Source organism: Hippopotamus amphibius, chromosome 5 (assembly GCF_030028045.1).
Source record: "Hippopotamus amphibius kiboko isolate mHipAmp2 chromosome 5, mHipAmp2.hap2, whole genome shotgun sequence".
NCBI classification, from domain to species: Eukaryota; Metazoa; Chordata; class Mammalia; order Artiodactyla; family Hippopotamidae; genus Hippopotamus; species Hippopotamus amphibius.
Window position 1 is genome coordinate 48736349 of NC_080190.1, and position 23486 is coordinate 48759834.

Below are 23486 nucleotides of genomic sequence, written 5' to 3' on the forward strand. Positions count from 1 at the left end.
GAACAAGGCGCCTGCTGTGCGCAGGGACCAGAGGTGGTGCCCTGAAGACTCACGCAGCACAGAGACATGGCCCTGCCCAGCTTGGTGACTGGTAGCAGAATAGGTGAGAAATGTATGTTTGTTCAAAATGAGAGAGAAGGAAGGAAGGGGGGGAGAAGGAGGGAAGACAGGAAAGTGGGCGGGCAGCAGGCTAGCTCTGTGCCACAGGGCCACGGAAGTGACAGTTAACCCAGAATGAACAAAGAAAGTTGAATCAGGTGTTCAATTAAGGATTTGCAATATATACTACAAAAAAGTGTCTTTGGTCCATGGGATTGTTGCAAGGCAGAGCAGACACCTCATTCTTCATAGGCAGTCTTAATAAATGAGAAATTATAATGCTTCCTTGTTTGTGCATGTGCGCAAACACCAGGGTTGTGTGGAGGAAAACTTATAGCACATGCTTTAAGGTCTAGGTAAGAAACGTGTGCTCATTCTTGTACACTTTTCAATACTCCCACAGGTTATTTTGCAAATGTGTGGAAATAGCCAAACAGAAGCTAGTATCAGTCTGGTGGCTAACTGCAGCAGGTGTCCCAAACAAGCCGACTCCTCCCTGCGATAACCCAGTTCTGTAAAACCAAGAGAAAAGACATTCTCATAAGCCTTCAAAGGTTGAAGCACTAGAGTTGTTTCTTTAGCTGCCACCGAGGAGGAACTTCAGGATCTGCGAGTCACAGTTGGGGGAGAATGAGTAATAAGGAACATGGATATGGGTTGGCGGGGTTTGCGCCTGATTCCGAATGGGCCAGGTGTCCCAGGCTGGCCTGCTGCGAACAGAAGGAGCCCCAAGTGGGGAAGAGCCAGGGTCCCCACCTGTCACGTGGGGAGGAGGATACAATGGGCAAAGACACCCTCGTGGCACAGGCCCCTGGGGGACCCGATGGTCCTGCCTGATTCTCAGCCCAAGTCAGCAAAGCTGGATGGGTGACAAGGTTGAAAGAAGCAAACTGGGAAGCATTATGTCAGAGATTTCAGACCCCATTTAATAAACACCTCTGTTAACCCAAGTGCTATAGCATTATTTGGGGTGTGTCTTGGAGGTAAGGCGGGCATCGGGAGTTCTGGGTGATATGCATGGGATTCTGAGACATCTAGGCTTCCTGGCATCTGTCATCAGTTAAGGGAGTCTACTGAGTATGCACTACTAGAGGCTTAGGAGATTATGAACCTACCTAGGTTAGCAAAGTAAAGCTCTTCAACACTCTTAATGCTGACCCCACCCCCCCACCCCCAAAAAAGGCTAGGATGAAATCATTCAATAGACCAGAGCCCTCATCTCTGTCAGTGGACCAGGCAAGAAAGTGTCGCATTCCTCAAAAGCAGGCGACCACCACATGTCTCCATATGATTCTCAGCCCGAGACACTACAATCACATCCTTCTCTACCGCTATCCCTGCAAAGATGTCATGACGCCCATCCTTGCTGAGAAACAAAGACTAGAAGGGCTGACCTTGTTGTAGCCCGCCTCCCTTTCTCAGCAGAAGGCAGAGCAGACGTTGTGAAGATGTGGAACAGAGCTGTCTGAAGTGGAGCACTGGGCTGGGGTCGTCACATCTGCCCTTGAGACGTTGACTGACCTCAGCCAAGTCCCTTCACCTCTCTGCTTTCAGGTTCCCCTATTAAGTGGGAATGACAGCACTTCTCTCAGAATGGGTGTGATGAGTCTTCCAAGAAGGATGGGGAAAGTGCTTTCCAGATTACAAATCACCCAAGTCTCTGTGAGTGCATGTTCCTATTACCAAGGGGGCCTCTCAGTGAAGACCCCCAAAATAAGAAAATGCTGAGAAAACATCACCAAGGCTTATCTCCAGGGCAGGGCCAATGCAGGTTTCAACTCCAGACTCCAGAGCTTGGGCCTGGAGATGGTGTAGACGCTACCCTCCAGCTTAGACAGAAAGCCATAGCAGACCCCCAACCGTGAGGAGCCATGCTCTGGGGTCACCCAGTGTTCCAATTTCTCTGCCGTCAGTCCTAAAGGATTTTTTATTTTTTAAGTTTTTAAAATATCTTTATTGAGATACAGGTCAAGTACCATAAAGTTCACCAAAGTGTATAATTGAATGTTCTTTATTATACTCATAATCGAGTTCACCACACTCTAAGATCACAGCATTTTCATCAACCCTAGGAAAAGCCTGTTACCCATTAGCAATTTTTCCCCACCCCACTCCACTCCTACCCTAAGCAACCACTAACCTACTTTCTGTCTTTATAGATTTTCCTACTCTGGACATGTCAAGTAAATTGAATCATACAATATGTGGTCTTTTGTGACTTGCTTTATTCACTTAACACGGTGTTCTCAAGGTTCATCCATGTTGCAACATGTATCTTTATTCCTTTCCATGGCCGAATAATACTCACTTATATGGGTACACTACTTGTGTTTGCCTATTCATCTGTAGATGGATGTTTGGGTTGTTTCTGTTTTGTGCCTGTCATGAATAATGCTGCTAGGAATATTTTCATGTACACATTATCGGGTGAACATATATTTTCTTTTCCCCGGTATATACCTAGGGGTGGAATTGCTTGGTCAAGTGGTAAATCAACGTTTAACTTCTTGAGAAACTGCCAAACTGCCCTCCCAAGGGGATACACTATTGTACCTTACCATCAGCAGCGTAAGAGGGTTCTGATTTCTCTACATCCTCACCAACATTTGTTATTGTCTGGCTTTTTTGTTATACTCATTCATTAATTATGATTTTGATATGCATTTCCCTAATGACTACTTGCTTTGAGTAACTTTTCATATAATTATTGACCATTTATATATCTTCTTTAAGAAATGTCCATTTGAATGCTTTGCCCTTTTTAAAAATTGGTTTGTCCTTTTATTTCGAATTGTAAGTGTTTTTAATATATTCTGGATACTAGACTTTTAGCAGATATATGATTTGCACATTTTTTCTACTGTTCTGTAGGTTGCCTTTTTACTTTCTTGATTGATTCCTTTGAAGCCTTTTATTTCTCTTTCTTCACTGATTTCCCTAGCTACCACCACCAGTACAACATTGAAAAGAAAAAGAGCAGACATTCTTATCGTGTTCCTAATTCCTGGGGAAAGCACTCTTTCATCACTGAGTATGATGTTAGCTAGGTTTTTTGTAGCTATCTTAATGAGGTTGAGGAAGTTTCTTTCTATTCAGTATTTCCAAGTTGTTAAGCGATTTTATCATGAAAGGTTATTGGATTTGTCAAATGCTCGGGGCAAAACTGTAATATAAAGTGAATGCTGGAGGGAGAGTGAAGCCCTGTGTTACTAGCCACCCCTGCCCAGAGTGGAGTGCCTGGAATAACTTCCAAGAGATAGAGCTGAGAGGGAGTAAAGGAATGAGTAGTGGTTCAAATGCCATTTACCCTCCCTGTTCTCACCAAGATTTAGTAGATTTTCTTGAATAGAATGTTTCACCATTTGCTATATGTCCTTAGGACAATTTCCAAAGATTTTTAATAATTGATAGTTTTAATTTCCTCCAGTTAAATAGTTGGTTTGTAGGGAGAGTGTTGCCTGAGCTCCTTGCACTGCCAGTCCAGAAGTCTTGCTCCAAATTTCTTGTGCCATGACCATGAAGAAACGGGGTGCACTGATGAGAACTTTGACCATCAAGTGCACAAGATGTAGGCTGGAGCCCTAGACCTGCTTTTCACCAGCTATGTGTCCAGAACTCACGTAACCCTCTGAGCCTTCACTTCGCCATTTGTAAAGAGGAAATGATAAAAGTACCTACCTCCCGGAATTGACTGAGAGTTAAATATGATGATGTAAGTGAAGTAAAGCACCTGGTTGCTGGCAGGGACTCAATAAACATCAGCCCCCCAGCCCTCCTGGTCCTTCAATGTTCCTTTTCTGGAATGCGGGTGCCTACAGCCATTCTGGAATCTTTTGCCCACTCCCTGGTCAGCTCTGCTGAGATGCAGCTCTCTTTCTATAGGCTGCATGTTACTGTCTTGAAGTCCCACCTACCCCTTTCAGCTCAGCCTGGAGCCCAAAACTTGCCAATGGCATGCATGTCCTGGGAACAAACTTGAACTTCTTTTCCTGGTGTTCTACCTTACTCCACGCCTCACTGATCTCTCAAAGGAAACATACTATTTAATATATCCAAATGGGAGAACCTCTTACACCATCCCCTGCCTGCACAAAATTTTAAGCTTTCTCTGCAAACTGGTCAGTCATCCAGCCTGCAACTTCCCCTCAAAGCCCTGGCATCAGCTGGAGATTAGAGCTGCTATCCTGCCAACAGAAAGCCAGCCATTTGGCCACCTGGAGAGGGCAGGAAAAACTAATGTTCTTGGGAGACAAAGAGGGACTGTCCCCATTGGCTGCATTGGGGCCGGTCTCATGAGATCTGCCTGGCTGGTTATTTTATCATTGTCTGGAGAAGAAGGAAGAACTGATAAGTCAAGACCTTTGCACAGGACAGAAGTGGAATTCAGAGAAGTCAAGTCTCACTTAAGCAGAACATTATGCTGTGAGTTTCACATTATAAGTGTGGAAACAGCTTTATAAAAAGAAGTTTCCAGGAGGCCAGGAGTATGGTCCCACTGGGCTCTGCTGAAATTTGGGGCCTTGAGTCATTCCTCATATGCATTGTGAGAGAATGAGGTCATCTGTAAAGGTCCTACCAGCTCCAAGCCTCGGGGATGCCCAGCTGGGCACATTAACAGGGAGTACCACCCACACTTCAGAGCAGGTCCAAGGAAAATCCAATACTGAGTCTAAAGACAGGCCATGTGGTTTTTTGTTGTTGTTGCTGTTTTTTTTTTGTTTGTTTTTGTTTTTTTTTTACAGCATGATCTTCCGGGAATTTGTACAGTCTCATAAGACGGAGATCTGGGGCAGCTGGGAGCATTAGAACTGCAGAAGTACACAGATGTGTACTGGGGCAAGTGCAGGAGCGTATCCAATGAAATGTTTACCACCTAATGGCTACTGAAAGCCTTTGTGAGTCTCAAATCAAATTCCCCTTTAAAGAGAAAATGACAAGTAAATAAGCAATGCCTGTGATGATTCATTTGTCCCCTGAACAGCTGCTTCAGGGATTGCACATGGTCCAGAGTGGGGGTGAGGGTGCCACAAGCCCTCTATCGCTTCAGTTTCCAAGAAACTCGGTGAGATGTTTGCAGGTCCTGAGTCTCGGTTTCCTCTTTCCAAAGTGGAACACATCTCTTTCTTTCTGACCAGCAGCACAGGTATAAACTTAGAGAACAGATTGTTAGGCACAAGAGTTCATTTAACTCAACAAATATTCATTAAGCACCTCCTGCTGTTCCAGGCACCATGCAACGTCCTGGGCTAAAGGGGTGTGTCGGGCTTACTGTCTGACTCCCTAGATGGAAGTGTGGCCGTAAGGCAGATAGAAGCATTACAATGTGATTGCAGACAATGTGCCATGAGAAGTGAATTCAGAGGGAGACCCAAGAAAGCAGGTTTGTGTTGAGCTTCAAAAGAAGGACTAGGATACTACCAGGTACATAATTGTCTATCCTGGGAGAAGGGAAGCATGGAAAAGTCCATCAGAATCTGAAGCCAGCAAATAGGTTCTCCATACAGATCAAAGAAGAGTTCTGTGCCATAGAAAGAGCATAAGGCAGAGAGCTCTATCAACAATAACAATGGACTGAATTGAGACCTGAGTGTGTGCGGGGCATTCAGTGCTTTGCAAGTGCATCTCCACTAATCCTCACACCTATGAGGCAGGGTCTTTTACAATTGCATGTCGCAAATAGGAAATCATAGCACAGAGAATTTAGTACCTTCCACACTGACTTCCAGAATTTAGTAACTTCCACACTGCAGCTAAAAAGCAATAGAGCCAGTATTCATTCCAGGTTCCGGAACTGAAATTCCTAATGCCAGCAGGAGAACAAAGTCTTAGACTGGCCACAGACCTCATCAGCCCAAGGCCTTGACCACGCCCCTTCCCCTGGGCCTTCCTCTCTTCGCGTTTTGAATGAGAAGGGTGTTGTCCAGAAAACTGTAAGGTCCCTTGCATCTAAGTCATCTGAGACTAATTTTTTTCAGGGGTGAATGGAGAGGAGGAAAGGAACAGGGAGGGATAAAGAAAGTGTGGGGAGCTAGCTTAGGTGGGACAAGGCAGACAACCAGCTCCACACCGAGGCTGTGACTGTGTTTACCTCATTTTCCACCATGTGTTTGCCTGCCCATGAGCAGTTTCTGTTCTGAGCATTAAACTCTCCCACCCCAACACACAGAGAGCCTGAGCAGTGCCTGCCCCCTGCCCCTGGCACAATCAGTGCTGTGCCGCTCACCCTGCCAGAGGCCTGGCACCTTTGGGATTCTCCCTGGTGGCTGATGGGCCTGAGCAAAGCCTGGGAGCTGTCCCAAGCCCTGCCACAGGGCCCACCTCCAAGCCCAGGACAAAAAGCCCAGCCTCAGCAGGGTCTCCCCGGCCCCGTGCAGGTGAGAAGTGGCTAAGGAAACATCTCTTTCACACCCAGGCCACCCTCTGCTTTCTCTCCAGAGGCCCGGGTCTCCTGCTGCTCCAGCTTGCTGTGCTCCAGTCCCTGGGCCTTATAAAAAAGGGTTAGCAGAGAGACACCAGCCAGCACAGCCTCCCAAAGGCCTCTTGCTCCCCTGAGCCCAGAGCCCCCTGGCTCAGGTCCCCCCAGCAGCTAGTGGGAGCCTTTCTGACCTCAGGACCCCACGGCCGCTCTTCATTTCTCCACGGGCCTTTTCAGTTCCCGTTTCTCGGGCTTGGGCAGCTCCCTGTGCTCACAGCCAGGCCACTTTTCTCTAGCCAGGGTCCTCTTCCAGTTACCCAGAGCCTCCACCCCGTCTACTTGGTGCTTAACAGAGGACACAGCTGCTCTGAACTTCTCTCCATCTGTTGTTCTCCCCCTCCCCCTTCAGACCGGGCTCACTCATCACATGGCAGTGACTTTGTCCCTGGAATGGGCTGGCCTTGTCTGCTGGGACTCTGCAGGTAGGATAGGTATTGCCGGGCTTCCTCCTAGGGGCACCGTTGATGCCTTGCTTGCTGGTAGAGCCTGAGTTTTCACAGCTCATCTACCTTCTTCCTCTCGGCCAGCCACGTGCTTCACCCTGCCAGCCACATGGGTCTATCCTCCGCAACACACCCATACCCCGCTTCTGGACAATGGGAAGTGAGAGGGGAACGGCCCAGGACCTTCTGGAAAACGTTTCCTTGCTATTAAAATGAGCCTCACTGGATCACACCTTCCTCTCCTTCCACTGAATGTGGTCATGACTGCTGAGAAATACAGGAACTCTTTGCAAATATGGGAGGGAACATAACCAGTCTGCCGAGAATGAGTGCAGAGGTGGAAAGAACCAGGGTCCTTGAAAATGTCTTTCAGACACTGACTTAACCAACCATGGAACTACCCATTCTTGGGGCTTTTTATTGTGTGAGCTAATAAAATCCCCTTTGTTTCAGTTTTTTATTCCTCACAGATGAAAGCATCCCATGTTACAGTGTAACGTACCCACACCCTTTGCCAGGTTGTGCATAAAGAAAATGCCCTGTATCAACCCCAACTCTTCCTTTACCCATGGACCAAATCAGGCCCTCTTCCTATTTCGGTAAACAAAGTTTTATTGGGACACAGCCATGCCATTCATTTACAGATTGTCTATGGCTGCTTCTGCTTGAGTAGTAGCAAGAGGGATGGCATGGGCTACAAATAAGAAAATATTTACTACCTGGCCAACTCCTAATTTAGACTCAGTAGCCCAACAGAGAAGCAAAAGTTCCTCAAAAATTGTCCCAGATTATATAGGTGCATTAAAACATGAAATCCCTGGGAAAGGAGGCACTGTCGCATCCTAAAGTGTTTCAAATGCTAAGCATCAGGCCATACTTTGCAACAAAGTCTGTCTTGAGGGGGACATGAAGGGGTACAAGCTGTTGGACAAACTCACTGGTTGTGATGGTTAACTTTCTGGATCCACTTGGCTAAGCCGTGGTGCCCAACTGTCTGGTCAAACACCAGTCTAGATGTTGCTGTGAAGGTATTTTGTTACATCTGATTAACATTTAAATCAGTAGACTTTGAGTAAAGCAGATTTCCCTCCTTAATGTGGGTGGGTCTCATGCAATCGTAAAGCTTTAAGGAGGCCTTAAGAGCAAAGACTGAGGTTTCCCAATGAAGAAACAATCCTGCTTCTAGACTGCAACATAGAAACCCTGACTGAGTTTCCCGCCTGCTGGTCTGCAGATTTCAGACTCAAGACTGCTACATTAGCTCCTACCTCAATCTCCAGCCAGCTGGCGTATCCAAAAGATTTTGGACCTGTCAGCACCCCACAACCACATGAGCCAATTCCTTTAAATAAATAAATAAATAAAACTCTCACCTCTACCTATCATAATAAGATATATATAATACAATATAACATAAATTTCCTATATAATATGAATTTCCTATATAATATAAATTTCCTATATAATATAAATTTCCTATATAATATAAATTTCCTATATAATATATATATTTCTTATATAATATATATACTTCATATTACATATTTTATATTATATATTGGTCTGTTTCTCTTAAGAACCCATTTACACTGGTCATTCTAATTATGTCCCAGCTGTAAGGTTGACATCTTAATTATTATAATAAGAGAGAGTTTTCAAAGTGAAAAGCCAGAAATAATCCCCAATGGACACAAAATGTAAGAAGTTTAGTAATTATGTGGTGCTATCCTTTCTTAAACACCCAGGACCTTAGTTTATAGTTACAAAGTTTGGGAAGGAAACTTGGGAATGGGCAGCCTCTGTCACACCAGGGGCTAAACAGAGGTGGCTTTGATGGCAGGTTCAGAGGTAAGGTCAGCTCAGCTGAAACATCTTTTTAAACCCAGGGTTAACAGGTCAAGTCTGGCCAGCTTGCCCCTTCCCCACTGGGGATGGTTTACATTCCTCGGGAAGCTGCACACTTAGAAGAGGTAGAGGAGGCTGCTCTTCCCTCCGGCCCACAGTAGCAGCTACATTCTCCAGCTGGTGTGTCTCCCCAAAGTGCCTGAGGAAGGTTATGTTGAAATTCACAAGCCCAGGAGCTGGACAAGCGGCCCTTGTTTATCAAATGCTCTGTGCTCTCTCAAAGTTCCTTTCTTTTCCATCGGGAAGGTCTCCGCTTCCTTTGGCTGTTTAACATCCTGGCTTGAGGGACGGTCCTAAGGCTTCTTAGTGCTCAGCCTTGAGTATCAGTAAGTATCTTGCTATTCATGGTAATTCTGGTTCCCAAGCAACACCAAACTCCGTGTGGAGAGAAAGCCTTACTTAAGACGTTCTCCTTTGAGAGCATTGTCCTGTAAATCCCACTGCCCTTGTATTTCATGACCAGCCACTGTGTCCAGTAAACAGTCTTGCTCTTTGCTAAATGAGTCAAAATATTAAACAACATAGTCATTTTCTATTATTAAAATCATAGTTGCAACAAAAACGCAGCTGTTCAGGAGTTTTGCATTGCCAGAGTCATTTTCATCTTATTTTTAAGACGTTATTAACTCACGGCCATTACAACATCCATTCATAATAATCGACTTTTTAGCAGCCCCACGGTATCAACATTCTCCAGGGGCACAGCCACATGGAAGGTGGAAGAACATATGAAACGTAGATGAGTAGGGAGGTAACACAGGTCTGGGGGAGGCGCAGGAAGGCAGGGAAAATCCAAGGAAGTGGAGAGATGTACTTTCCCTAGTCTTCTGATTTGTACTGTTGGATGAACCAAAAAAAAAAAAAAAGTATCTCCAATGTCAGGAAGGTAGGGAGGAGGGGGTGGAGAGAAAGGCCTGTGACTCGTCAGCAAACCAGATCTGTTTATGCTCTCTGCCTATAGCTGTTCATGCCAGCCTTGTCCTCACATATTTTTTTGGAGCAGATCTGGGGACAGGAACATCCTTTTCTCAGGGCCAAATGGAGAAAGGGCTTGAGATAAGCCGTTATTTTTCCCCTAAAGGAAGTTTCAGAGGCAATCTTTAGCTCTATCACTTTTTAAAGCAAACTCTCTTCCTCCTAGGAAACCCAGTGCCTAAGCACTTATTTGTTCTGCAGCATGGGTTACAAAAGCTTTTCCAAAGCATAATATAAAGGACAAATAAAGTGTGTGTGTGTGTGTACGTGTGCACGCACGCGCGCGTGTGCCCATTTAGTGAGAAGCCACTTATGTGGCATACATCATCGAAATGTATGTCCTTTTGGAGAATAAATTCTCATTCCCAGCCTGCCTCTGGAATGGGTGGCAGAATTCCTTATGTTAACCTGACGTTATTATATTTATGCTAACAAATGGAGTTAATGAAAACCATTTCACATAGGAAAGAAAGGTAGATGGCATGCAAATAACTTGAGAAATCACCTGAAAACTGATGGCAAACGCTGCTCCATGTTAAGATCATGCAATGGGATGACCTCACTACTCAAGGATTCCACCAAAGCAAATGGTGCAAGAAGCATCCTATAAGTGGCCTCTTCCTCCTGATGGGTTTAATAAAACAGAGCCCATTAAAGATAAAGAAAAGCTGCTTGGCTTAAACTGGATCTTACAGAACTCAATCAAGTGCAACCATCCATTTGTTTTCTAAAGAATATACATTCAGAATCTGCAGGCTTTTTGAAATATTGCTTTAAAGGCCCACTTGTTCAGAATCTTATGTTGGAGAGAGTAAAGGGGAAAAATCACACAAAGTCATCCATAAAAGGCCTTAGGCAATTAACCAGTAATTTTAAATTCAAACTCCCCTTTACTCTTTTAAGGGAATGGCCTTGAAAATAATCTTCATTATTAACTTTATTTATGTTAAAATATGTAAGCCTATATTTCCTTCAAGACTCAGAGAAATCTAAATTGCATCTCAAGAGCATGTGATCATACCCAGGCATTTTCATGACTTGTGTCTCAAAGCACCAGAGGGAAGAAGGCAATTTCTCAGTCTTCTTGGAACCGTGCCCTCTTGCCAAGAAGCTACAAGCAAAAGCCAGGCAGTGCACCCTGCCCCAAGGGCAGCCTTACCTGATGCAAGAAGTCACACGTGTTTGATGAGACTCAGGCTCCTTTACGTTTCCACACTTACAAATCAAATATAAGTTTATTCTCTGTGGCTCTTTCTTGGCTAAAAATGTTGGATTGTGAGTGCTTCCATTCAGCTTTTTATGGATCTTACAAGTCAGTCTGGACTATTCACAAATAATGACTTTTCTAAAGACTTTCTGACACAGGAATGCTATAAAAAATGAGACTGCCTAAGATAACAGGATAATGCTCTGTTTTCTTAACAGACTCCCAAAGGCCCCCTTCATTGGGGTGATGCCCTGGGGGAAGAAGTCTTGCAGGAAATTCTGTGGCCCCAGCTTCCCTGAGGCCTGATCTTCCAATAAAGGTAGATATTGTTCTACTCGCATTCACTTGTGGCACAATCATGACCACCAGGGCCACCAGGGGGCAAACCCAAATCCTATGACTTTACTCTCTTTGTCCCTTTGGATGGGGTAATGAGGCTCCCGACGTCTGTTTTCATACCTGAATCTTGAAGAAAGGGAAAAAAAAATCAATCCTATATCAAATATTGATTAAACACCTTGACGTTCCAGGCAGAGTCAAGATCTAAGGAAACAGATATAATTTCCCTCCCCCAAGGAGCTCATGATAAAGAAATGAAATACAAAGTGTGTCAGAGAGTAGTATGTGTGGGCCAGGGATGGGCATTTTAGATAGTGGGCCAGGGAAGACTTCAAAGAAAAGCAATTTGTGTGTAAAACCTGAAGGAGGTAAAGGAGTGAGTCCATGCAGACATCTGGAGGAAGGGTCTTCCAGGTTGAGGGAGCAGCATGTGCAAAGGCCCTGAGGTGGGAGTGGGCCTGGTATGTGAGAAGAGGAGTGTGGTCAGAACAAAGAGAGGGAGGGGAAGTGGCAGGAGTTGAGGTCAGAGAGAAAATAAAAGGGGCAAGATCATCTAGGGAAAGTTAACTACAGCCCACGGCTCACATGTGTCCTGCCACGTATTTTGTTAATAGTTTTATTGGAACCTCAGCCATGCCCTTTGATTTGCATGTTTTCTATGGATGCTTTTGAACCACAACAGCAGAGCTAAGTAGTAACACAGAGCACTTAGCTCACAAAGCCGAAAATATTTACTATCTGGCCCTTTACAGAAAAGACTTAACCAGCCTCTGGCTTAAACAAATAGTGGTTTATTTTTCACCATGGCTGGAAGTCCAGAGTAGGCAGTGAAGGCATTGTACAGCAACTTCACATTGTTAATAAAGACCCAGATTCCTTTTATCCTGTGCTCCACCAGCTTTAGTATGTGGACATGTTGTATCATAACCTTAAAATGGCTGCCAATGCTCCAGACATTACACATTATCCACATTTGAAACAGAAAGGCAGGGAGAGAAGGTATCTATCTGTTCCTTCTATCAAGGAAAGCAAAAGTTGTCTTCACCCTCTCCCAGCACACTTTTCCCTATCTTTTGGCCCAGAAGTGGGTCATGTGACCACTTATAGCTTCAAAGGCAGCTGAAGAAGCCATGAAAAAGATTGTCAAGATCGACTGAGACAGTAGCTTTCAATCTTTTCTACATTTTACATGACAACCTAATACACAGAAATGAAACATAATGCAAACAAAATTTCATAAGACACAACTTACATTTACTATGTGTGCTATACACTGATATTTTCTATTTTTTTTCAATGCTAATCAAATCACCTACTAACTTAATTTCATGATGTACTGCTGGATTGTAAGTACAGTATGAAAAATACAAGTTGTCATGATCCATCACTAGGGAGTGGCAGGTCGTTGCTACAAACAAGTTGCTCACTCCTGCTCTCTCCCTCTCTCTGTCTCCCTCTCAACATTTTTAAAAAAATATTGTTGATTCACAATGTTGTGTTAATTTCTGGTGTACAGCAAAGTGATTCAGATACATACATATATATGTATTCTTTTTCATATTCTTTTCCATTATGGTTTATCACAGGATATTGAATATAGTTCCCTGTGCTATATTATAGGACCTTGTTTTTTATCCATTCTATATGTAATAGTTTGCATCTGCTAATCCCAAACTCCCAATCCATCTCTCCCCTTTGCCTTCTTCTCCTTGGCAACCACAAGTCTGTTCTCTATGTCTGTGAGTCTGTTTCTGTTTCATTGATAAGTTCATTTGTGTCAAATTTTAGATTTCACATATAAGTGATATCATGTGGTATTTATCTTTCTCTTTCTGACATATCACTTAGTATGATAATCTCTAAATCCATCCATGTAGCTACAAATGGCATTATTTCATTCTTTTTTAATGGCTAGTATTCCATTGTATATATTTACCACATCTTCTTTATCCATTCATCCGTCAATGGACATTTAGGTTGTTTCCATGTCTTGGCTATTATAAATAGTGCTGCTATGAATATTGGGGTTCATGTATCTTTTCGATTTATAGTTTTCTCCAAATATATACCCAGGAGTGGGATTGCTGGATCATATGGCAACTCTATTTTTAGTTTTTTAAGGAACCTCCATACTGTTCTCCATAGTGGCTGCATCAACTTTCCTTTCTTTTCCTTTCCTTTCCTTCCTTCTCTTTTTCCCGAAGAAGGGAATGGGCACTGGATTGGCAACTAACAGTATACATAAGTCAACTGGGGCCAGATACAGTTCCATTGAACACTGAAGGAAAAGATGATTCTCCTTCTGAAGGTACTTGACGATGGACCCTTGTGGTCCATGTAAAATGCGGGTAGTAACACCCACTTGCCAGGAATGTTGAGGGAATTGTGTGAGATCCCTGCTGTAAAGCACCTAGCAGAGTGCCTGACACACAGTGGGAGTGCAGGACACATCAGTTTGCTTTCTCAAAGCCAGTCATCCCTCCAGGCCAGTCCTGGCCCTGATGATAACATCAGCTTGATCAGCACTTTCAAGTGCTAGAGGAGCCCCAGGGAAATTGTATCTTACCTGGGTGCTATGTTTACTTATCCTACTAGGCATGAATGAATGCTCAGAGGTTGAGGGTTATGTTGAATTTTACTTACTATTTAAAAACAACAACAACAACAACTTTTTGAAGCACCCAGTTATTGTCCTCAGCTTTGATGATCAGACCTTTGGGCCCTGCAGGAGTGGAGGTCCCCAGCCACGGGATGCCCTGAGCTGGCAGAGGATGGGCCACTCTTCACAAATTCACATAAGGGCAGAGCTGAAAGATCCCTACCGGGCCTGGTCATTTTTAGCTCCTTCATTTTTTCAGGTGGGAAAACTGTGGCCCAGAGTGATTGCAACATGGCAAGGTCATGCAGGAAGTAGGTGGTAGAGCCCAATCTCTTTACCCCAGACTCAGCAGCCCTGACAACAATGATTAGCACGCCTCTCTCCAGTGGGGTCCAGGGGCTCATAGACTCAAATCTCAGGCTGATTTTCACCTGCATTTTTCTAAAAGGTCCATATCAGATTCTAAAATGGCCATGTGACTGAAAAGATTAGGAGCCACAGATTGAACGAAAGTGAAATGATTCACGTTGGGGGTTGGGCAGGGGAAGTCTCGAGGTCAGGGCTGGGATAGTGATATAAAACAGAAATTGCTATTGCTTCCATCAATCCCTTCCCCTTCCCTGCCACCCCCACATCCCAGAAGCACTGAACTGCTCCGAGTTCCCCAAAAGGCCTGTGCTCTTCTGTCCCCTCTGCCTCCGCACAGTCAAGTCCTCCTCCAGCAGGCAGTAACTGGCAGAGAAGTTTATCTCCTCTTAATCATCGAAGGATCTGATTTCCTAAATGCAGTGGAGCTCTGAGAGGCCACGCCAAGCAAACAGCTGGCCTGCACGCAGGTGGCCCTTGAACAAAAACTAACATCGCTCTGGTTCTACTGATAACCTCCTCCTTCGTGACAGGCACACTAGTAATTCCAGGGCCCGCACAGCGACCTGTGTTGGAAATCCAAGGGTGTCCTTTCCCCCAGCGTCCCTGGTCTCGGCCCGCATACCGGACCCTCCCAAACGAGTCGGGGCTACTTCCTCCGAGAGTCTCCAGGTGCCCTGGGGTGGTCCGGGGACACCCCGCAAAGCCGACGCCCCAAACCTTCCTCGCGCCCCTCTGACACCGCCCGGGCGGACCCTTCCCGGGGTGCCAGGGGCTGGGCGGGCCGGACTAGGTGACGTGACGCCATTGGCAGAGCTGGGCGAGAGGAGGGAAGGGGCGGGGCGGCAGGGAGTAACAGGGCGGTGCCATTGGCCGGCGCTGGGCGAGGGGCGGGGAGAGGCGGGCCTGAAGCTCCAAGCCCCGGAGGACAGGGTAGTAGGCGCTGCAGATGCATCTCGGGTGACTGCGAGGGCAGGGCACCGGCAGCGGCTTCTGGACACCGCGATGAGTGGACGGTGAGTGATGCATGGGCGAGAGAGTTCGGGGCGTCTACGGAGCACCAACCTCCCCCCACCGCCCTAACCAAGGAGCTTCCTCAGCCAGGGGCTCTGGAGTCTGGGCACTGGTGCCCCTTGGCTGCCGCGTGCAAAGTCCCCTCCCTCTGCCAGCCTGGCGCATTCCGGGCCTCAGGCCCAAAGCTGATAGTGGGCACTGCGCCAGGCACCTCCTCCAAGGAGAGGGCACTTTAGGAGCTAAAACCTGAGCACGGCAGGTGTGCATGGCCACAGGCTACATCTTTGCCCACCTTGTCTCTCATCTTGGCCAGTATCATAGAAGCATTGATCTTAGAATTGAGAGGAGAGGCTCGAAGTGCCTCTGGCACAATTCTCAGATTTCATGGATGGAAGGCCATGAACACCAAGATAATGGCAGAAGCAGGGCCTCACAATTGCTATTTCTAGAGGATTTGCCTTGTTCCTAGAGCTGTGCTAAGAACTTTAGCCCAATATGCCACCTACTTCTCACAGCCTCGGTACTTTCATTATTCCCATTTTCAGATGAGAAAACTGAGGCTTAAAGAGTTATGGAATTGTCCACTTTTACCCAGAGGAATGAGGATTTCAACCCGGGGTCTGCTGTGCCAGGTCTCATTTATTCCACCCACTGACTTCGGAGCTCCCCCTGTCGGTTCCTCTGCTTGTCCTCGTGCTCCTGACTCTGCCCTGCACTTCCCACTTTGGGCAGATGCCTTTGTTTTCATCAACCTGGCACCACCCTGGGGGAGTGAGGAGCTTCTCTCACACCAGGACCAGTGCCAGGCCAGCGCCAGTGTTTTCTTAAAACACCGAGAAGAGCCCTGTGAGTAACCCCACTTCACGGAGGAATTAGAGAGGGTCAGAACAGGTGAGGGCTGGGATTCTGGAATTTGAGCCCAAGCAGTTTGGACTCCAAAGCCATGTACTTGCACTTGTAAGATGGACCCTCACTGACTTCTCTCTAGTTTAACTGCTTATGGCACAATCAAGATTTGTTGCCAGAAGCCATGAGTAAACAATAACAACAGCTAAAATGCCCATCTGCCTGCCTCCAACTCCCCTGAGCTGCTGCCAGCAGGGTGGGAGGTGCTAGGGAGAGAGGGGGAGGAAGAGGGGTACTGGGGAAGGAGAGGAGCAGAAGGGGCAGGGAGAGAAGATGAATGCCTTAAACCCAAGTCCGAAAACTGCTGGCTAAGAAGTTGTAAGGGGATGTGTTTCAACACTGTCCATACATTTTCATTAGCTTTTTTCATTGCTCCCTCTGTGTGTAGTGCCAGTGGTTCAAGACTTTACAGGGAAAGTGAGATTGAGGCCGCAGATTAAAGTGTCAGTGTGAAAACCAGGAAGTGGGATTCCAGAGAGTGGCCTGGAGGTCAAGAACAGAGTGCAAGTCCAGAGTCCCCCTGGGTCAGTGTCAGCTGGACAATAACCCATGATGATAGAACAGGAACATAACTGGGACATGTGTTATATACAGTTCAGATCCTGTAAATGCAAAGGCTCAAAGGGGAGATTCTGACTACAGGGGCTACCAGAAAGCACTCTGGACTTGACCCTGATTTTGACAGTGAACTTAACCAGATGTCATGGATGCTCCTGCTGAGGACTGTCATCTTCTCTGAGTCCCAGGTTCCCATCTCCAGAGCCTCGCTGTCTCTCTGGAGCCCCTGACTCCCATCGTGACCTCTACTGGGAACTTCTGTTTATCATGGGTGAACCCCATATGAGGCCCATCTTACCTGTTTCTTCATTCACCTTCACAGCAGTCAATGATTCAACTAATGAGGAACCTGTGGTTCAGAGAGGGAAAGGGACTTGCCTAAGGTCACAGAGCTAAAGAATCCCAGAACAGAGCTTTAAACTGAGATCCTTGCAAAGGCTGGTGGTTATCCTATCACGGAGTACAGAGAAGAAAATATTTTCAAATTGTTTTAAAGTAAATCAAAATCAAATAGGAAGTGGCTGCACTTCCCAAAGCGTCTGCAGTTTTGTCACTCTTGTTAAAGGGGAACTTGCAGCTTGCTCAGTCTCCTTTTCTGGCTGGCTGACCTCCTTCCCCAGGATGCATTGCTGAGAGAGATTTGGAACACTCTCCCCTTGCCTTGCCTGACCTTAGTGGGTGGAGGTGCGGGTGTCATACAGCCCCATAGCCAAAGAGCTGGGAAGAGACCTGAAGACACTCTGGTCCAGCCACCAGTACAATCCTGGCTAAACCGAGGCCCGAGAGATGCCACAATGTGTTGAAGTCACGTGCCAAGCTGATACCCCAGCAAAGCTCACACCCAGCCTTCTCTCTAGCATGCCCCTTTGCCTGCTCTCCTGTGCCATGACACAGTTCAGCAGAGGTTCCTCACCTGGGACCTACAGATCCAAGAGCACACGAGCAGGGGCTTACTGGCCCTCCTGCAGTGGTGTGCAAATTCAGCGTGTGCATGTTTTCTGGGGCCAGTGTGTTAAGCTTTCAAGAGACTCCAAAGGGCTCCATGACCCTGAATGTTCTAAGCCAAACCGTGTCTCACAGGAAACCATCTCCCGGGCAGTTGCATGTGGCACACAGGTCTAGGGCAGTGGGTAGCACTGGCTGGGGGGATGGGAGGAAGTGGGGGAGAGGAAGGGACAGCCATTGGGAGCACCCAGTGCAGCCCTGCAGCAGCTGGCACTTAGCACTCAGCGGGCCTGCACCTCTGGCCCCAGGCCATCGGGATATTGGCCAGTGGTCATTCTGAGTACCTGTTTGGCCCAAAAAGCATGGCTGAAAGGATGCCATTTCCCTAGATCTCTTTTTCCTTAGGCAAGAGTTGAGCCCAGTTTGGGGAAGGAGAGCCCCCCAGGGCCAGGGCCTGTGTGGGTAAGGGGAAGCAAGAGGATTGGAAGTGGTTTCTTGCCCCAGGGCACCATGCCCTGAAAGCAAGGGTAGAAATCAGGGATCTGGCTGCAGGGGTCTGGGTGCAGCACCGCCTCTAGGTGGGGGCTGTCAGAAAGCTTGTGAAGAGGGCCAGCCTGCATGAATGCAGAGGGCTGGGCTCTTCAGAGGGAAAGCAATGATATCAGGGGGCCTGGGTGCTGGGATGGGCTCAGGGAGAGTGGTGGTGGAAGCCCAGGACCTCGAGGGTGGGAAGGATACAGTAAAGGTGAGCTGGGGTCAGGGGGTGGGCCCAGGGGAAGGTGGCAGTGGAGGTGCCGAGTGGCTCTGCAGCTGCCTCTCCTGCTCTCCCTTGACTCCAGCTGGACTGTACACAATGTCTCCCTGGGCTTCAGGCCACCCGAGGGTGTGGCCAAGCCCGAGGAGTGAGGGAGGTGGAGGAGGAAGGTCAAGGACAGCAGTGTGGAAGGAGGTGGGAGCTGCAGCTGCTGGGCCCCTGCCCGTCATCCACATCCCAACAGCTGGCTTTCTTGGCAAAAATGTGTTGCCAAGGGGTGGCCTGTGTCTGGCCAGACTCTCTCTCAGAGGCAGCTGGTACCATCAGGCACTGCAGCTTCTTCCCTGGCCAACCTCCTGCCATTTGCCAGCTGACAGGTGCTAGGGAGGGCGCATTTAAAAGTTCATTGTTTTCTGCACCACTTTCCTGCTGGCCCTGGCTGGCATTTGAAAGTTGTAGCCATGGGCTTCAGAGCAGGGTTCTCAGGCTTCCCAGGAATGCATGGCAGTGTCACCAGCACCTGCCCTCTCCCCAGGAACCTCCTACCTCCTTCTGGTCTGAGCAGCCTGGACTGAGAGACTCCCTGCTGTGCCCCAAATGCTCTCTCCTCTTTCTTTGACTAGACATGTCATGGTCTTTACATATTTGATTTTAATCCTGCCTAAAGAAGAACATCAGAGTCATAATTTTGTAAGATGTTAGAACAGAGGTTACCAAGCGCTCAGATTTCACAGACATCCCCAGAACATTTTAATTGGGATACCGATATATTTTCCATTTTGCCAAGTGAGGACAACCACCTCCATCTATCGTTGCCACTATTTTATGAAAGAGAGGGCGTTGTAGTGTTGCAGGAAGGAAGACCCCTTTCAGGGCCCAAGAATGGGGTCTTGTCTAACACTCGGAAATGAACTGTCCGAGGAGACACATGTGCTGACAAAGGAAGGGACTTTATTGGGAAGGGGTGCCCGGGTGGAGAGCGGGAGGGTAAGGGAACCCACGAGGGCTGCTCTGCCATGTGGCTCACAGTCTCGGGTTTTATGGTGATGGGGCGGGTTTCTGGGTCGTCTCTGGCCAGTCACTCTGACTTAGGGTCCTTTCCAGTGGCGTGCGCATCTCTCCACCAAGATGAACTCAGGTGAGGAGAATTCTGGGAGGTGGGTAGGACGTGTGGACTGGCATTTCCTTTCAACCTTTCCCATGTTCTTCCAGTTGGTGGTGACCTGTCATAAAATAACTCATGCAAATTGTTGTGGTCTGCCTGGCCGGGGTGGGCAGTTACAATCTGTGTTTCCCCTAATAGTAGGACTAAAGAATAGGCAGCCCATAGTCTTGAAATAAAAGGCTTTCAAAATGCCGTGGATTTAGCTTCATGAAAACACCACTGCGTTAGCTTTCTTTTTCTGCTTCTGCCAGTAGGAAGAAGGAAGTAGGCCAGTAGGCAGTGGGCTGTAGTGATGGCCTGCAGAGCCACAGAGCCGCCTTCTCCCATGATAACCAGCTCCATGACCCCCAAAGAGGAAAGACGGGCCAAGCCAGGCAGCTCTAAAGGCTTCAGTGTCCTTTGTCCCCAGCCAAAGGCTGAGGACAATAGCGCGGGCAGGCAGCGCACCCACTGTCCTCGGCAGCCCCGCCTCACGGCTGGTAGAGCAGCCGCCCAAGTGGAAAGCGAGAACAGTTCACTGCCTGTTCACTGGGGCTGTAACCCCCCTGTAACGGGGGCTGGCTTGCCACCCTGGGGCCCCTCCTCTGGGAACAGGGAGCCCTGGCGCAGCCGGAGTCCCCGGGGTAGGGACAGAGAAGGGAAGGGAGGGTGGGACTAACCGGTGTGCCCTGGGGCCTGGGGGAAGGGAGCAGTCTGGGACAGAGAAGGCTGGGCTCCCCAGAGCCACAGGGCTTGGGCTGCCCAGCTGCATCCGTCACTTTGTGCTTTGCAGCCTGTGCCTGGGTGGCTGGCCAGCCCATCGTCTCCCCAACTCAGGCTTCAACCAAAGCAGCCCCGCTTTAATCCATTTGTGTATTAAGCTGCCCCTAGGGTGTTTTTGTTTTTGTTTTTGTTTTTGTTTTTGAAGATAAGAATGTCCCTTTACAAAAGGTAGAAAAACACTCCATTGGAGATTCATTAAGTCCTGCCCAATGCATGAGGACAGTGAGTGTTTAAGGGGCGGTTTCAGGAACACGCTCCAAATGGAGAGACATCTCCATTGGCTTTCTTCCTGGGGTTTGTGTGCCCGCTCTCCCTCGAAGCTCTCTCACTCAAGTTATCCCTAGGATGCCTCTTAGGTACATGTGCAGCTCACTTGAGAACTGGACAAGGCACTGGGAGTATCAAAAGCAAAGAAAACCACCTCAACCACCAGTAAGGTAAAGGACATGCAAATGCAGTGTTGGCACTTGGAGTGGAATTATGAGAATGACCCCAGAGCTCAAGTCTGGAATACAAGGAGATGGAGCTGTTGCTGAGTTGGGGTGGGACATGTGAGAACCAGAGGCCACGAGACTGGCTTTGGGCCACGCACATGATGGATATCAGAGGACACAGCAGTATGTGGTTCTCTCAAAGAAGAGTTGTTTTTCTATGGGGCAAAGTTTCCCACCCTGTAAGGCTCAGACCCCACCCAGCAATTTGAAAGAGCCCTCATTTTTTGCCTTCCCTCAGCCTGGCTCACTTACCTCCTTCCCTCACCTGGGATGCTGTATCCCATTCTCTCTCCCTGCCACATAAGCTGTTTACCCAATAAGCCACATTCTCCTTTCACTTTGCTCTCTGCAGTCCAGGACCCTTCTGTACTTTCCTCCTGATTCCCTCTGATCTGCCTCCCCCATTGATGTCACCCAACTCCGGCTAGAGACACTCGGCATGTTGGTCCCGTCCTTTAAATAAGCAGGCTCTTGAGGGTAAAGCATTCCAGAAGGCCAGTGCGGGGAGCATCTCCCGTGTTACCCAGCACAGTATCATCCAGAGCCCTCGGCAAAGCCATGGATGGGACTCCCCGCCACCCACCTCACCTTCAACCAGAGCGGCCCCCTGTAATCTGACTTGCATAAATATTCCATTGGAACAGATGAATGGGAGTTGAGAAAATTTCTAGGGTTTTATTGGGGATCAGTATTGGATCTCACTGGAGATCAATATTCTCATTGTACAGATGGGAAAATCAAGGCTAGAGAGGAGAAAACCATGCAACTGAAGCTACACGGGTCTTTAGCAGCTCTCAGCCCAAAGCACTTTAAGAAGCATCTTCTGTTAATAACTAATCACTGCTTGATTATAGAGAATTCCACTTATGTGTCCCTACTAAATAGAGCAAAATGGGCATATTCCCCACCTGCTGTGGGAGAATGAAAGTGTTATAAACTGAGTCATGTCATGCATCAGCAGTTTCATATATATATATATATATACACACACACATTTATGTATGTATACACATATATATTCATTTTAATTGACTTATTTACTGAATTAGTCAGGATAGCTTAGGTTATGCTGCAGTAACAAATCCCTGAAACACAGCAGAGGTTTATTTTTCTTTCCTAGTCCACATTCATTGTGATTGGCGGAGGGCTCCGGTCTGCAGAGGCACTCTGGGACCCAGGCTGACCATCAAGAAGCTGTACTAACTGGGACATGTGGCTTTCTGGGTCACCATGGCAGGGAACAGGAGAGCCACAGGGTCATGCACTGGCTCAGATGCACTGGTGTGGGAGTGACACACAACACTTCTGTTGGCAGAGCTAGTCACATGGCCCTGTAGCTTCAGGGAGCTGGGAAACGGGACCTATCACATGGTCATTCCAGGGGCAGTAATTGTTTCCACCATAGTCACCCAACTTTAAACAGCAAAATACAGCTCATGAAAATCTAGATTTCTGGCTTCTTATGAAACACCAGAAGAGCTGCCCTTCTGGAAGAGGAATGTGTCCCCAAGTCCCCATAGACTCCATTGACCAGTGTCACTCAGCCGAGTCACTTCCCTGGCCCCTGGAGACGTTTACATGATTTAGTCCAGCTGTGAAGGCACAGCTCTGGGAAAGCTGACTTTGAGGCTTTCTGTATTCATCCAATAATTTAACAGCCATTTATGGACCTCCTGCAGCGTCCCAGGCTTGCTCTCCGTGCTGGAAACAAGTGGTGAGGTAGAAAAGCAACATCCCTGCCACACCACGCTCCTCCTCTGCTGGGGAGAGCCTAAACAAAAGGCAGGCCCTGCAGGGGAGAGGAGGCAGCAGCTGCTGGGCCAGAGAGGAGCTGCCGCTGCCGCCGCCGCAGCCACTGCTACTGGAGGAGGGGGCTGCTCGGCAGGGCTTCCTGGAGGAGCTAAAGTTAGGGTACAGGAAGAGGACGATGCTGGGTTCTGAGCAGACGATGGCTGTAAAAGCCCAGGGGGAGGAAAAGGCATCGAACCCATTACGGGAACAAGTAGCTCAGGAAGGCTGACGCTCAGAGCGGGAAGTGGGGAGGAGTGAGAGGAAAGCTGGCTACAGAGGAAGGCAAGAGAAAAAACCATCTCTTGTTATTTCTGGGTAATCCAGCCCTTCCCATCATGAGCTTGTTTAAAGCAAGACAGTTGTGTCATGGGTTGACTGAGAGACCCAGCCTTGCCCTGGGCTGAAGCCAGCTTCTGCATCGGAAGCATTTGAGGAAGTACCCAAAGAAGGACCCTGGCAGATCACTTTTTTCCAAAGGAGAGCTGAGGTACAGAGGAACTGAAACCCTATTTTAAAACAGGCCAAGCAGAATGCAGCTGGAGGTCCCCGGCTCCAGGCCCCCATGGTGCTAATGCCCTGTGCCCTGCGGAGGTAGGGCCAGCTGCTGGCCACAGCTGGGGCCTGCCCTCTCTGCAGGCCAGTTTGCCTCACTGTAGACCAAGGCAGAGGGGAGGAATTTAGGGGATGAT

The 23486-nt window shown here is 47.7% G+C and overlaps 1 protein-coding gene across 5 annotated transcripts in view; it reads left to right on the top strand.

Moving 5' to 3' along the window:
- Window positions 1–15362: 15362 nt before the first annotated feature.
- RASSF4 (Ras association domain family member 4) overlaps window positions 15363–23486 on the top strand; it is a 35756-nt gene continuing 27632 nt past the window's right edge. For 3 of the 5 annotated variants that reach the window (XR_009054032.1, XM_057737353.1, XM_057737357.1), the window contains exon 1: window positions 16148–16268. The gene's annotated coding sequence lies outside the window, so the exon portion shown is untranslated. Of the gene's footprint in view, window positions 15425–16147; window positions 16269–23486 lie in introns of those variants that run through there. The other 2 variants (XM_057737355.1, XM_057737356.1) reach the window with 2 other exon arrangements.